Source organism: Sminthopsis crassicaudata, chromosome 1 (assembly GCF_048593235.1).
Source record: "Sminthopsis crassicaudata isolate SCR6 chromosome 1, ASM4859323v1, whole genome shotgun sequence".
NCBI classification, from domain to species: Eukaryota; Metazoa; Chordata; class Mammalia; order Dasyuromorphia; family Dasyuridae; genus Sminthopsis; species Sminthopsis crassicaudata.
In genome coordinates, this window is record NC_133617.1 from 743,926,029 (window position 1) to 743,940,736 (window position 14,708).

At 47.1% G+C, this 14,708-nt stretch overlaps 1 protein-coding gene across 1 annotated transcript in view; it reads right to left on the reverse strand.

Annotated features, from left to right (window-relative positions):
* SCN5A (sodium voltage-gated channel alpha subunit 5) overlaps positions 1–6,136 on the reverse strand; it is a 175,765-nt gene extending 169,629 nt beyond the window's left edge. The window contains exon 1 of the mRNA XM_074284385.1: positions 6,045–6,136. The gene's annotated coding sequence lies outside the window, so the exon portion shown is untranslated. The remainder of the gene's footprint in view (positions 1–6,044) is intronic.
* Between the last annotated feature and the right edge of the window lie 8,572 nt (positions 6,137–14,708).

Consider the following 14,708-nt stretch of genomic DNA (forward strand, 5'->3'; position numbering starts at 1 on the left):
TAAACTTCACAAGCCTCAGGACTGGAAGGAACGATGGATAGCATCTATCCCAAGCTGTTTATTTTACAGACGGGGAAAACCGAGGCCCAGAGAGATGAACGAGTTTGCTCAGAATCACAGGCACTGTCTCTGCAGAGGCAGATTTAGGATCTGAGCCCATGTCATCAGACTCAGATGTAGTGTTCTTTCCATCCCGCCTGCTGGGCCACTTGGGAATCAGGCCAATTTTGGTCAAAAGCAAAGAGAGTCACGGACTCGGAGCCAGGAGGACCTGAGTATGAAAATTGCTTGTAGGGAAGTTCCTTACCCCTTCTTTTCTGTAAATTGGGGGTAAGAACTTGCCTGTCACACAGTAAGCACTTAATCAATGCTTGATGACTGATAAAAGGGTTGTTGGGAGGACTGAAGAACACAATATATCAAAACCACTTTTCAATCTTAAAATGCTATATATATATTTTATTATTGTTATTGCAAAATCCACATATATTCTATCTGTGGCACTAATCTAATAATCCAGCCAAAAGAGATGGTTAGTTTGTTAGTTTTTCCTAGGGAACCTGGGCTGGGTCTTGGTGATCACCTCTCTTCCACCAAGTGCTTGCTCATAAAACATTTGCTTCATAATCCTGCTAGAATCTGTTGAGGGTTATTGGCGTTATCTAAAAGGAGCCATCCCCCTGTCTTCTCTTCTCCTGCACAAACCATCTCCAGCCCTGAGACTTTGGCTCATATGACTCCCGACTCCCGATCGCACCACCGTATCGGTCACCTATTTTAACAACACAAGTTTGACACTGTTTGGACTTTATGGCATTATAAGAGTGGAAAGACTAATCCAGAAGCAATGGAAACAAGCGAATGGAGGACACATGGGGGAGTTAGGGAAGGAGAGGGTTAAAGGTTTAAAGTCATGTTCTGACCCTAATCCTAGCCATACTTTAAGATCCAGGTCAAGTCTTGCCTCCTTCTTGAAGCCTTCCCCAACCACTCACACTGATCATCTTTAGACTCCTTGGTATCTGATCCACTCACTCTGCCACCCAATCATACACTGCCTTGTATTATTACCCAGAAGTAAGCAAACAGTGATGGACCTCAGAAGCCATGCAGCCCAGCCCCTTTATTTTCTAGAGGCTCAGAGAAATAAAGGTCACAAAATGAGTCTTTTCCAGACCCAGTTCTCCTATCTCCTAACTTTCAGTTTGCTTTTTTCCCATTTCCCCATATAACTCTTGGCAATCCAATCTTGCTAAAGGGGGCACACCCCTCTGCCCTGTGCCTCTCTGGCCCCCAACTCCCTTGTCATTCTTCTTACACTCCCTCCCCCACACCCACTCAACAGTCCAGCCAAACCAGACCTCTTTCTGTCTCTCATTACATGCCTATTTCCAATTTCCATGCCTTTGCACAGGCTGCTCCCCAAGCCTGAAATACATTCTCAGAACCCCTTTCTCCCTCTAAGATGCAGCTCAAGCACCATCTTCTACATGAAGCCTTTCCCTGCTGGCAGCCCCACCCAGCACCTCCTATCTGTTTTGTCCACATAGAACCTATATTTATATAGTCCAGATGTTCTGATAGAAGGTAACCTCTTTGAGATCAGAGCCATTTCCCAAAGGCAATAGCCATTGTGTGTCCAGAGCCTAAAACAGTTCTGGGATACAGTTGTATTTATTAAGTGCTTGTTGATTGGCTGATTGATTGATAGTGACATATTATAACAAAGCTTCCAAGTTCCATAAGAACTAAGGAATCACCTGATTTTTAATAGAGGGAGAAGTGAATTTCCCAATAATATTATGTAATAACAACAATAATATAATAATAACACATTATGTAACACTCCACATCCTAAATCTTCACCTCTACACCCTGAATCTCTTGAGTGTCCATGATTCCTTAAAGATAAGGCACAAAGTCACTCATTCAGACGAGTTTTGTTGAAAACCCTCTCAGTTACCATTTCCCTTTATCACTGGGCCCAATCAGATCTGTTTCCACAGGACAAATAAAAGGCTGGTGTCTAGTCTGGGAATAATCCCAGATCTATTTCATCTTACCCAAAGGGAAATACTTATCTCTATTTAGAAAAGACACAAGCAGAGTCCAGACTCCTATTTCCTGATATTTCCTACTTCAGCAAAGTCTCTGAAAATCCCTGGGATCTCTCAGTGGGGGGGCTCCCTTGGGTACATCCAAGCTCCTCCAGGCTCTGAACCCTGCCTTCCCTCCTCCCCCATCATCCTCATTCCCAACTTCATTGACGATGTTATCCCAGGCAGGTCTGGTCCCCATCCACCTTACGAGCGCTTTCTAAATCAAATGACAGGACTGTTTGCTATTATTTGTAATAATAATTTTGGTTACTTGAGTTGGACGGAGCCCTGGTCATCTGGTCCAACCCATACCGAGCACAATCTATATGATGTTCCTTGAAAAGCCTGCTAGTGACAAAGGACTCATTACTTAGCAAAGTACCTCACTCCCCTTTTGGACAGCTCTAACAATTAGGAAGTTTTTCTTTACAGCAAGCTGAAATCAGCCTCTTTTCTGCTCTGGCTCCTGGCTCTGGGATCATGCAGAATGGGCTAATCCCTCTCTACCACTCATCCTCATGACACTATTTGAAGGCAGCCACTGTGGCCCCTGAATCTTCCTTCCTCCAGGATACACCTCCCTGATTCCTTCAACAGATCCTTGTTCTGCATGATTTCCCCTTCTCTCAACTCCTGGGAGCTTTCCCCTGGGCCTGCTCTAGTTCATCTGTCTTCTTCCTAAAATATATCTTTCCAAACTGGACATGATCCCTTTTGGAGACCAGGGAATCTGATTATTTAAGAGCCTAAAGTCCTCTCTGTCCCCCATCCCCACTTTCTCTAACCTGAAAAATAATAGTATTGCACTTGCTCTTCCAGGGCTAAGTATTTTCAGATGGAAGAGCCGAAGAGGAGGAGGACACAGTAATGGAGACGACAGACAAATGTGTCACCCCCTTCTGGGTGACATGAATGTATTTCAATAGCTGCCTTCTGACAGGAAGACTTAAACAAAGGAATGAAATGCTAAGGGCAGAAATTTAGGCACTTGGGTGGGCTGCTGGTGAGATAGCGGGGCTTTCTCAGCGGCTCTTAGAGCAGGGTTGGGAGTTATTCTTTGAGACAGCTATTCACTTTGTCTACATATAAGACTGGCTCTGGACAGCCCACTTAGAGGGCCTTTTTTTTTCAGCTAATAAGAACAGTATTAGCAACAATCACAATGAGCTGCTTATATTGTGGGTTCTTTGATCAGACAGACTGAATTCAAAGTGACCATTGAAGTCATCCAGTCTATGCTCCTTACTTTACAAAAGGGGAAACTGAGGCCCAGGGAAATGAGTGGCAGAGGGAGAAGCAGTTTTTGTGCCTCCCAGTTTTGTTGTTAAGCTTGTTGCCTCTCAGAGACTTACTGATTTCCCTGAGACTGATTTACCTTTACTGCCTTCTAACAATAGACAGAGAGCTGGGCATTGAGTCAGGAAGATGAGTTCAAATCCTACCTCATGCACTTAACTGTGTGACTGTGGGCAAAGTCACTTCCCTCAGCCTCAGTTTCCCCATTTGTTAAATTGTGACACTAATAGGACACTAATCATAGGATTATATCTATATCTTTATATATATAGGGATCAAATGAATATACATATCATATATATACATACATATATAGGATTGTTGTGGGGATCAAATGAACATTATATCTATATATCTATATAGGGATCAAATGAATATACATATCATATATATATATATATATATATATAGGATTGTTGTGGAGATCAAACGAATATATATATAAACACACATACATATATGTACATGTATGGCATTTCACACATTTTAAACTAGCAATACAAATGCTAGCTATTATTCTTCCTGAAAACAGTTTTAAGCTGGGCTGATTGTAAGCATAGCTGTATTCAAAGGTACTGGGCAAGGGGGAATGCTCTATGGAGCTGTTTTCCCAAAGATGATGTTTTAAGACTTTATATTAATGCATCTATTAAGTGCCTCCTGTATGCAGAGATGGGCTTTGCTGGGGACGACATTTCCTTGGGATTCAGCCTCTTTATGAGTAAATGGCCTGGGATGGGAAGACCCCCTTTCTGGGATGGGATCCAGGGATTTAGGGGGCCAGCTTTCAGCCGCTTAGGGGAGTTTCTAAAGTCTTCCCCCAAGAAATTCTCAGGCGGGTCTGGGCTCCCTTCTTTCCCTCCTCCTAGGGGGCCTGGGAGGCTCGGCTAGCTCAGCGGGGTCCTGCCGTAGCCCAGCGGGGAGCCCGAAGTGCTGCCAGGGCCCGTTCCCGGGAAGCCCCGGCGCGCGCACATCGCAGGTGAGGCCGGCGGGTCTGGCGGCCTCAAAGTGGCCGCGAGGCAGCCGGGTTTCCGTGAACGTGTTTCTCCCGGGCCCCTCCACCGGTCTCCGGGGAGGTTTCTGCCCAAAGCCTCCGAGAGAAAAGCACGTGGCCAAGAGGATGCCTCAGGGCAGGGGAGGGAGCCGGGCCTGGCAGGGCGAGACTGCCTACCCGCTGCTCCCCGTCCCATTCGTGGGGTGGGCAAGCTACCTCCCGCCGCAGGTTCCCACGCGGGGACGCCCGGGACCTAGCATGGAGGGGGATGGAAAGCGGCCCTTTGAGCCCCATCTTCCGTCTCCAGTCCCCGGCTCAGGTTAACCCCCTGGTCCCGGGACACCGGGGCCTCCAGAAGCGCGTAGAGACCCCTCCACAGACGGCGAGATGCTCCCCCCCCCACCTCCATTAAGAGAGAGAACACAGAGTCAGGAGCCATCTCTAACCACCGCCCCCTCCAGCACAGGTAGCGGAGATCTCTTCCAGTCCGAGTCACAGCACAAAAGGCTTTGCACACAGTAGGTGCAAACGAAAAACCGTTTGAAAGGTATCCAAAGAAAGCGAGAGCGGTCTCCCTTCCGAGAGATTAGCGAGATTTCCCCCTTCCATCCCCCCCACTCCCCTACACACACACACACACACACACACACGCACACACACAAATACACACACGCACACACACAAATACACACACACGCACACTACACACACACACACACACACACACACACACACACACACACACACACACACACCACACGCACACACACCCAGAGAAAACAGTAACCGGACAGAAATCGGGGGAGACACCTGCTCCAAAGATGAGGGGACCTCTTCCCACCATTCCAAGCTTCCCTTGCCCGTCAGCTAACGTCCTCCCCCTCCTGTCCAACCTGAGAACCCCCAGGCCCCGGGAGCCCCCTCCCCCAGTCGTTCCCTCCACCCCCCAGTCAAGGCTGTTCTGACCTTGGGGGCTGCTCCGTTCCACAAACCTCAGGGTCCGAGTCTTCCTCAAACCCCAGAAGAAAAATAAAGACCCCGATAGCGGGGGGGGGGGGTTCGAAAAATCTAAGCAGAGCTCCTACTTCCCTTCCTTCCCCTGGCCCCCAGCATCGCCACAGTGACGGAAGGAGCTTCAGCCGGGGGCCTGGGACTGAGGCGGGGGAGAGGGATGGGGGGGGCGAGGACACTATTGCCTGGAGACGGTTCCCGAGCGCCCGGGAGGTTGGGGAGGGGACGAGGGCTGGAGAGGAGGGATTCCTTCAAGCTTTGGTAGCTGCGTCCCTGCTTTCCCGACGTGGGGGGGGGGGCACGAAGTCCAGGCTAAGGGGTCACGGAGCGCAGAGGGAGACTCCGGGGGAGGGGATTCTCCCGGGGAAACCGCCGGAGGGGTGCGGAAGGAGGAGGGGTTGGCGGTAGGGTCCCCGCGGGGCCGCCCGTAGCAGCAGCAACAGCGGCGGCGGCGGCGGGGCCGCGAGGAGGGGCAGCATCTCCGGCTCCGGGGCACAGAGCGAGCCGCCGCCGCCGGTCCGGGGCCAAGAAAGTTGGGCGCCCGAGGCCGGCGGGGCGCCCGGGACGGCGGCTGCCTGGGGCCCGGGCCCGGGCCCGCCCGCGGGGCTGCTGTTATAGCAACAGCCCCGAGCGCTCGTTCTCACCTGCTCGCTCGCCGGCTCGCTCTCCGGGCCGCCGCCTCCCGCTCCTCCGGCTCGGCACCGGCTCCGCCTGGCGCGGCTCCTTCCCGGCCGCCCGCTTCTGCGCTCGCCCGCTCGGTTCGCGGCCGCCCGCTTCCGCGCTCGCCCGCTCGGTTCCCGGCCGCCCGCTGCTGCTGCCGGGGCCGCTCCCGGGGAGGCGCGGGCAGGAGGGCCGGCGGGCGGGCTGCCTGCCTCCGGGGGCGGGGCGGGGCGGGGCGGGGCGGGGCAGGGCAGGGTCCGGCCTCGCCCGCGGCTCCGGGCGCTCGCTCGGCCGGGCCGGGCTCCGGCTCCCGATCGCGGCGCTTCGCCCGCCCTCCGCGCCGGGCTGCGCGCCGGGCTGCGCTCCCCTGCCCTCTGCGCCGGGCTGCGCTCTCCTCCGCGGCTCCGGGCTCCCACTGCGCTCGCCTCCTCCGCTCCTGCCCCTGCTCTCCGCTTTGGGCCGGGCCTCGCGCCGCTCCGGGGGTGGGGGGTGGGGCGGAGGTGGAGGCTGAGGCGCTCTGCTCCTCCCTGCCCGGCTCCTGCTCGGGACCGGCGAGAACTTCTCTCACGGCTCAGACACGTGGCGGCCCGCAGGCCGGGCTCAGCGCCGCCCGAGAGCCGGCTCTAGTACCTGCGCCTCCCGGGGCCACGCGTGTGCCCCCGCCCGCGGCCTCCCGAGCGCAGGAGCGAACCGTGGCCGATCCCACGGACTCCCCCACACGCCCAGGGGTATCCACGGCCGGAGAGCCGGGCTTTGGAGTGGGAGGAACGAGCATCTGGCCTCCATCCCACCCTGGGGAGCCTCGCGTCCTCGCGCCCTTCTCCAGAGCTACCCGAGCCCCTCTACAATAAAACGCAGGCCCACCGCTCCCCTCTGACGCAAACTAGCAGAGTGACCCTGGACTTAACCCCTTGGCCCTAACCTTTCTGCTGTTTCCTTGTTCGGGCGTTTCAGTGGCGTCCGACACTTTGTGGATCCCATTTGGGGTCTTCCCCCCAGAAATAACTGGAGGGGTTTCCCATTTCACCTCCAGCTCATTTTACAGATGAGGAAACTGAGGCAAACAGGATCAGGTGACTTGCCCAGGTACTATGGCTAGTAGTGTCAGAGGTAAAATTCGAACTCAGGAAGAGAAATCTTCCTGATTCCAAGGCCGGCATCCCCTACGCTGTCCCGCCAGCTGCCATAACTTCTAGGAGCCTTTGCAGTGGGCATTTCAACACCGGGAGTTATAATCCCCCCAAGAACTGCCCAGTTGTGGTCCAGCAAACAGAGGAATTCGCTAAGGCAGATGTCCTCTAAGAATATCTCTTCTAGCTCAAGCACTTTTGATTCTTATTTCCTTTCTTTTTTCTTTTTCTTTTCTTTTTTTACTTCTTTACTTTGACCCGTCCAAGATTTCCTGGAGATCAAATAGAACCAGCTTCAAGGGGGCAGCTTGGCCACATCCCTCCAGAAGTAGGGGGAGGATGTGGCCTTCCTCCTGGCAGCTGAGTCTAGACTGACTGTGGAGAGTGATAGACTGATAGACTGGTACTGGGGAGATGGCTGTGGGTGAGCAGGGTGGGGACATGGCTATTTCTAAGAGGAAATCAAAGAAGGTGACAAGGAGGATGGGGGGGGGGATGCAATATGGCCTGGGGGTTAGAAGGCACATGGTGTGTTTGGGAGAATAGTCAAAGCTAGCTCCAAGGTTGTGAGTGAACATGGAAGTCAGGGGGAAGGGCAGTACCACGGACAGAAATAATGAGGGAGGAACATGTTTAGTGGAAAACGTAACAAGCTCAACTTCTGGACCTGTTGAGGTGGGGGTGGGGGATATGAGGGGTGGATATTCTGGATGCAGGAGACATAGGAGTCTGAAGTTCAGAAGAGAAGTTATAACTGGTTACTTGTCCATAGGGAAGCTGAGGAAGGTGGAGGAGGAAGTGAATTCTTTTTTCAAGGGAGGAAGAAGGAAGAGAGAAGGAGAATTAAGGGCAAACTCTTGGGGAAATCCTATGTGTGGGACCAGAAGGAAGACTAGGGATCCTTGAAAAAGATAGAGAAGATGCTGCTAGAGAAGTAGGGAGAGAACCAAGAGACCAAAGTGACTCTGATGCCAAGGGAGGAGAGAGCTCAAGCATTAGGAAGTGATTTAGTCTTGAAAAAACAGCAGGGGGTGGGAAAAGAGGAGTATGGGAAAAAGGCCATTGATTATGATAAAGAGAAAGTGTTTGGTAGTTGTGGGGGAGTAAAAGGATAGAGGCTGGGTTATAAGAGTGAGGAGGCAGTAAGTTTTGGGTGTCGATAACTTTTCTTCCAGTTTACCAACGGAAGAGGAATGTAGATATATTTGAGTCAGAAAGTCATGGGTTTGAATACTACTTCAGACATGTAGAACCACAACATCCTCCATCCATCATTACAAGGGATCTCAAAGACTAATTCCTGGACCGCCTTATTTTACTGATGTGGAAACTAAGGCCCAGGGAAGCTGGGTTCCCAGCATTACTCAGGCAGTTAAATTCTGGAGCTAGAATTTGAATCTAAATCTTCTGTCTTCAGAGACAGTGCATTTCTTAATTATATGGCCCAATCACTTCCCCTCTCTCAGCTTTAGTTCCTTCATCTGTAAAATAGGAAAAAAAATTATAGCATCTGTCTCAAAGGATTAGTGTAAGGATCCAATGAAATAATATGCAGACACTGCTGAATGCTATGACAATATCTAATATTTATACAGTGCTTACTATCTGTCGGGCATTTTGCCTGGTAGATAGCATAATGTGATATATTAATGTAATTATTAATATAATATAATAATTATTATCTCATTCAAACTTCACAATTTTGGGAGATTTCACAGTTGAGGAAACTGAGGTAAACAAAAGACAAGTGATTTTCTCGAGGACATACAGCTAGTCCTTGTCTGAGGTCAGATTTGAATTCACATTTTCTTGAAACGGACCCAACACGCTATGTACTGGGTCTACTTATTACCTTTATTATCTAAGTGGCATAGATGGGTCAAGAGAAAAAAATAGTTGGGAGATCTGGATATGTTTATTTCAATGAAGAGAGGAAGGAAGGAAGGAAGGAAGAGGAGGAAGATGACAGATCTGGTAGCTAAGGGGAAAGAGAAGGGAGGGTGAGGAGAAAGAAGCCATAAAATATTATGGTCAGGAAGTAGAGCCCCTGAAACACATTAGTTATTACTTGGATGGACATCAAAGGACAGAGGCAGAGCAGTCAGTGTCTTCTGTGAGGGAGAGTGAGCTGCAGTTACACCTAGGGGTGGTGACAGTGAAGATAAGTCATTTCCAGCCCTTTGGAATCACCCTCGACTAAAATGATCATCGTTGCTGGGTTCCCTGGATTCCAGGGTGGATAGTGACAAGAGTTTAAAGGACCCTTGTGTACATGGATCAGATGTCTCCTCCAACTCTAGCCTCCCATCCCCTCTACCTCCCTCTGTCTTCTGCAGGAATCCCAGCTTTGCTCTCTTTGTTCCTGGCTCCAACCGCTTCCATGTCTACTCCCGAGCCTCTGTTCCCTTCCACTCAACCAGTGAATGGCAAATGCCAGATGCCAGATACTTCTGACCTTCACTCTTGGAGGCAGGGAGAGCAGCTCCTGGATTTTCTGGATCTCAATTTCCTTGCCTGTAAAATGAGGGAGAAACATTATGATGCAGTGAAGAATGTTGGGAGTCAGAGGACCCGAGTTCAAATCCTCACTGCCACTTTTTACTCACATGATATTGGCTGTCAGCGTTCCTCTGTGAACATCAGTTTCCTCATCTATAAAATGAAGATATTTAACTTTATGGTCTCCAAGGTCTTTTCTGGTTCTAAATAGATGAGCCCATGATCCAAAGAAAGCTACAAAATTCACCCAGGCACCTGCAAGTCAATTTTGAGACCTGCAGGGATACCCATCCATGCCTCCTACAATCCTACTATTAGTCATGCTTCCTTGAGTCAAATATTTATGCATGCTAGGTCATCCAATGAATGAATGAATGAATGAGTGAAAGTATTATAAAGCACTTACTGTGTGTCCAACATTCTGCTAAGCAATGGGATTCAAATATGAACAAACAAGAGAGTCCCTGATGGGAAGGTTAAGGATGTATATGAATTTAGAGGTCATTGAATCCAACCCCACTGGTTTACAGATAGGGAAACTGAGTTCCAGAGGAGTGAAGGGGTTTGCCCAAGATCATTTAGGCAATTAGAGGCTTAAATGGGATTTAACCTCCTGAGTTCTGACTCCAAATATTGCACGTCTTTCTATTGTGCCTCAGTCTTTCCACTATGCTGAGGCTTCCTCCTGGGAAAAGTTCTTCAAATCTGCCAGGAGGAAGAGAAGAGACAGTGGACAAGAAGTCTCAGAGAACTGCTTGTTGAAAAGTGGGAACGATTCAGTGGATAGAGTGCAGGTTTAAAGTCAAGAAGACTCATCTTTGAATGTAAATCTGATGATGTGATACTGGGCAAGTCACTTAACTCAGTTTCTTCATCTGTCAAATGAGCTGGAGAAGGAAGTGGCCAATTACTCCCATATCCCTCCCAAGAAAATTCCAAATGGAGTTAGACATGACTGAATAACAACAATGTTGACTCTTGTCTAATAATTCAACTAGCAAATATTTCTGTATTTAATGTCCATTTAAAAACTGTAATCCAAATGGTTTTATATGATTATAGCAAGTAAAGATCGGGGACCAGTTTTGGAGCAGAATCCACTCATCTTTAAGTTTTTTGGAGATAGCTTGGGGCTAATGGTACAAATCATCCAATTTCCAATAGTGTGGGAACCAAGCCAGCTGAAAGGATGAAAAAACAGATCTGGAGGGAGGGCGCTTTGGAGGCGTCTGCTGGAACTCGAGCTCTCTCCTGCTTTTGGCCCATTCCTGGGGGATGCTTGGGCGTGTCAACCCTTTGCAGACAGGGCCTTGGGAGTTTACAGCTGGACACTGCCCACCGCTGGCCCGGAGTTTAACCAACAGCTCCCACTGCTGGCCTTCGAGGAGATGGCTGAGGATTCTTAGTCCTTCCATTCATCCTGCAAAGGAAGGCAAAGATGGATGGTATGGGCACATAGGGAGAGAAGGAAGGAACCCGGATTCTGTGCTGTTTGCCTTTGCTTAAAATCCGGGAAAGCAGGGAACTGAGGCTGAAAATGATCTTTCTTCCTAACACCAAGGAAGACCCAAGGGGAAGGAAGGACAATGTTGACGGGACATGTTGGGCCCTACTCAACAAGAATATTTTAATATCCTGCCATGTGCCAGGTTTGCCAAACACCAGAGTTCAAAGTTCCCTCATTGATCTTAGAACAGAGACAATTTCATTCTTTGTCTTGGCGCTTCCAGTGTGGACTCCTGACACATGGGAAGTTCTTACGAAACATTTGCCCCTTAATTAATTTCATGACGAGTTCCTCGGTGGGATTTTAGTACCTTAAACTGTGTCTGAGACCTAGGAGATGTTTAATAAATAATTATTTGACTGAGTCTATTAGAGGTAGACATTCTGATGATATTTTAATAAAATAAAATTTAACAATATAAAAATAATACTTTAATAATAAAAATGAAAATAGTTTTTTTACAGATTAGCTCATTGGCATCTCACAACAACTCTGGAAAGTAGTAATTAATACTTTAAGTAGTACGTTTAAGTATTAGCATTTCCATTTTTACAAAGGAGGAATATGAGACTCAGAGCGGATAGATACTGCCCATGGTCACACAGCCAGGCCAAGGTGAGATTGAAATGTCCAGGAATCTACTGGCCAACCACCCTGTCTCCCTGATGAGTTAATATGAGATAATTTAAGGAGAGGGAAAGTGCTAACAACCTGGGGAGGAGAGGAAGTGAAGATTCAGAAAAGCTTCCCTTAGGAGGTATAGCCTAAATTGACAAGTAGAGATTTGAAGAGATTGGCTGTGTGACATTGGGCAAGTCATTTAACCTATCTGCCTCATTTTCCTTAATTGTAAAGAGGGGATAATAACAACACCTATAGTTATTGTGAGGATCAAATAATATAATACTTCTAAAGTACTTAGTATAGATCCTGACACATAGTAAGTGTTATATAACTGCTTCTTTTGCCTTGTTCTCCCTACCCTCCTCAAAAATAGAGCAGTTTCTTTTGAGATTTTTTAAAAATGTAGTTTAATTTTCCTTTAGTTTTCAACATTTACTTTTATAAGATTTTGATTTTGATTTTGATCTCCCTCCTTCCCCTCCCCACCCTCTCTCCAAGATGGTAAGCAATCTTATATAGGTTATACTAGTACAGTCATCTTAAATATTTTCCACATTAGTCATGCTGTGAAAGAAAAATTGGAACTAAAGGGAAAAACCACAAGAAAGAAAAAAAAAACCCAAAGTGAAAATAGTATCTTTTATCTACATTCACACTCCATAGTTCTCTCTCTGGATGTGGATGGCATTTTCCATCATGATTTTCTGAAATTTTCTTGGATCGCTGAATTGCTGAAAAGAGCTCAATCTATCAGAGGCGATCATCGCACAATGTGGCTTTTACGGTGTCCAATGTTCTGGTTCTGCTCACTTCATTCAGCATCAGTTCATGTTAAGTCCAGGTTTTTCTGAAATCAGCCTTTTCTTAGAGCACAACAGCTTTCTAACACATCGATATACTGCAATTTGTTCAGTTGTTCTCCAATAAATGGATATCCTCTCTGACTCTTGGTTTTGAGGAGAATGTCAGAAGTGAAGAGCTGTCACAGAAAGAACATAGAGTTGGTCTTGGGTAAGAGCGTGATCTCAGTTTCTTTATATATATAAAATATGGACTGGATTCCTCCAACCAGTCTTTCTCAATAACTTTAGTAGCTCCCTATTGATTCAAGCTAAAATGCAAATTTCTCCATTTGTTAAGACCTATCCTGGCCATCTCTTTAGGCTTATTACAGATGATTCTCCCTTATATTATACTCAGCACAGTAGAGTACAGCCACACTGAATCTCTGTACACAACATTGTCTGCCACCATGCCTTGGCAAGGGCTGGCACCCATGCCTGTAATGCCCTCTCTACTGCAGGGAACCTCTACATTCTCCCTTTTAAAATTAAATTTTGATTTTGGAAATAATAATAGGTAACCTTCAAGTTGTGTGTTAAGGTTTGCAAAGAAGCTTTGCATATTATCACGGATGATCTTTCTATCCCTTTACCTCTCAGATTTAATCTTTCATCAAGTCCTGGAGGCTTCATTTCTTCAGCCTCACCTAGTTCCCTGGGTCTATAGTATCCATCCTCCTCTTCCTCAGCTTCCCAATTTCTGCCTTTCTTTTGAAGTACCAACCACTCACCACCTCCTTTGAGGAAACCTCTTGTACCTTTGCCCACAGTTGGTGACACCCCCTCTCCCTGGACCCTTTGCTGGCACCATATTTCATTCAGTATTACAGGAATTTATCTGAGGATATAGTGAATAGGGAGATGGATTTAAGATCTGGCTCAAATCTCACCCACCTTTGGTATTTCTTTCTTTCTTTTTTATCTATCTATCCATCCATCCATCCATCCATCCATCTATCTATCCACCTATCTTTCTATATATTTATCTATCTTTCTATCTCTATCTATCTTTCCTTCCATCTTTCCTTCCATCTTTCCTTCAATCTTTCTTTCTTTCTTTTTCTTTCTTTCTTTCTTTCTTTCTTTCTTTCTTTCTTTCTTTCTTTCTTTCTTTCTTTCTTTCTTTCTTTCTTTCTTTCTTTCTTTCTTTCTTTCTTTCTTTCTTTCTTTCTATCATCCTTTTATCTGTCTGTCTATCTTTATTAAAGTTTTTTATTTTTCAACAGATATGCAGGAACAATTCTTCAACATTGGCCTTTGCAAAATCTTGTCTTCCAATCCCCCCTACGCCCTCTCCTTAATATTAAGTAATCCAATATATGTTAAACATGGTAGAAATAAAAGTTAAATCCAATATAAGCATACCTATTTATACAATCATCATGCTGCACAAGAAAAATCAGATCAAATCAGTAAAGAGAGAGAGAGAGAGAGAGAGAGAAAGAGAGAGACAGAGAGAGAGAGACAGAGAGAGAGACAGAGAGAGACACAGAGAGAGAGAGACAGAGAGAGAGACAGAGAGAGAGAGAGAGAGAGAGAGAGAGAGAGAGAGAGAGAGAGAGAGAGAGAGAGAGAGAGAGAGAGAGAGAGAAGCAAAATAAAATGTAAACAAACAATAACAAAAAGAGTACACATTTGGTATTTCTTAGCTGTGTACCTAAGGTAGAAGACCTGAGTTCAAATTTGGCCTTTGGCATTCAGTATCTGGGTGATCTGGGCCAGTTACTCCACTTTGTTCTGCCTCAGTTGTCTCATCTTTTAAATGGGAATAATAATAGCACTTATCTCTACGTTTATGATGAAAATTAAAAGGAGATTGTTTTTTATAAAATGCTTTGCAAACCTCAAAGTGCTATATAAATGCCAGCTATGGTGATGGTGATGATGATGTCTTTATCCCCTTGAGCCTCTGGCAATTATTCAGGCAGCCAATCGCAGACTGGTTGCAACCTTGCTTAGGGGAAGGAATGCCATCACCTAGAAAACCACTGGTCCTTAGCTTCCTGTTTCCCTAGTAGACTGGAAGTTCCATGAGGACAGGGCTTG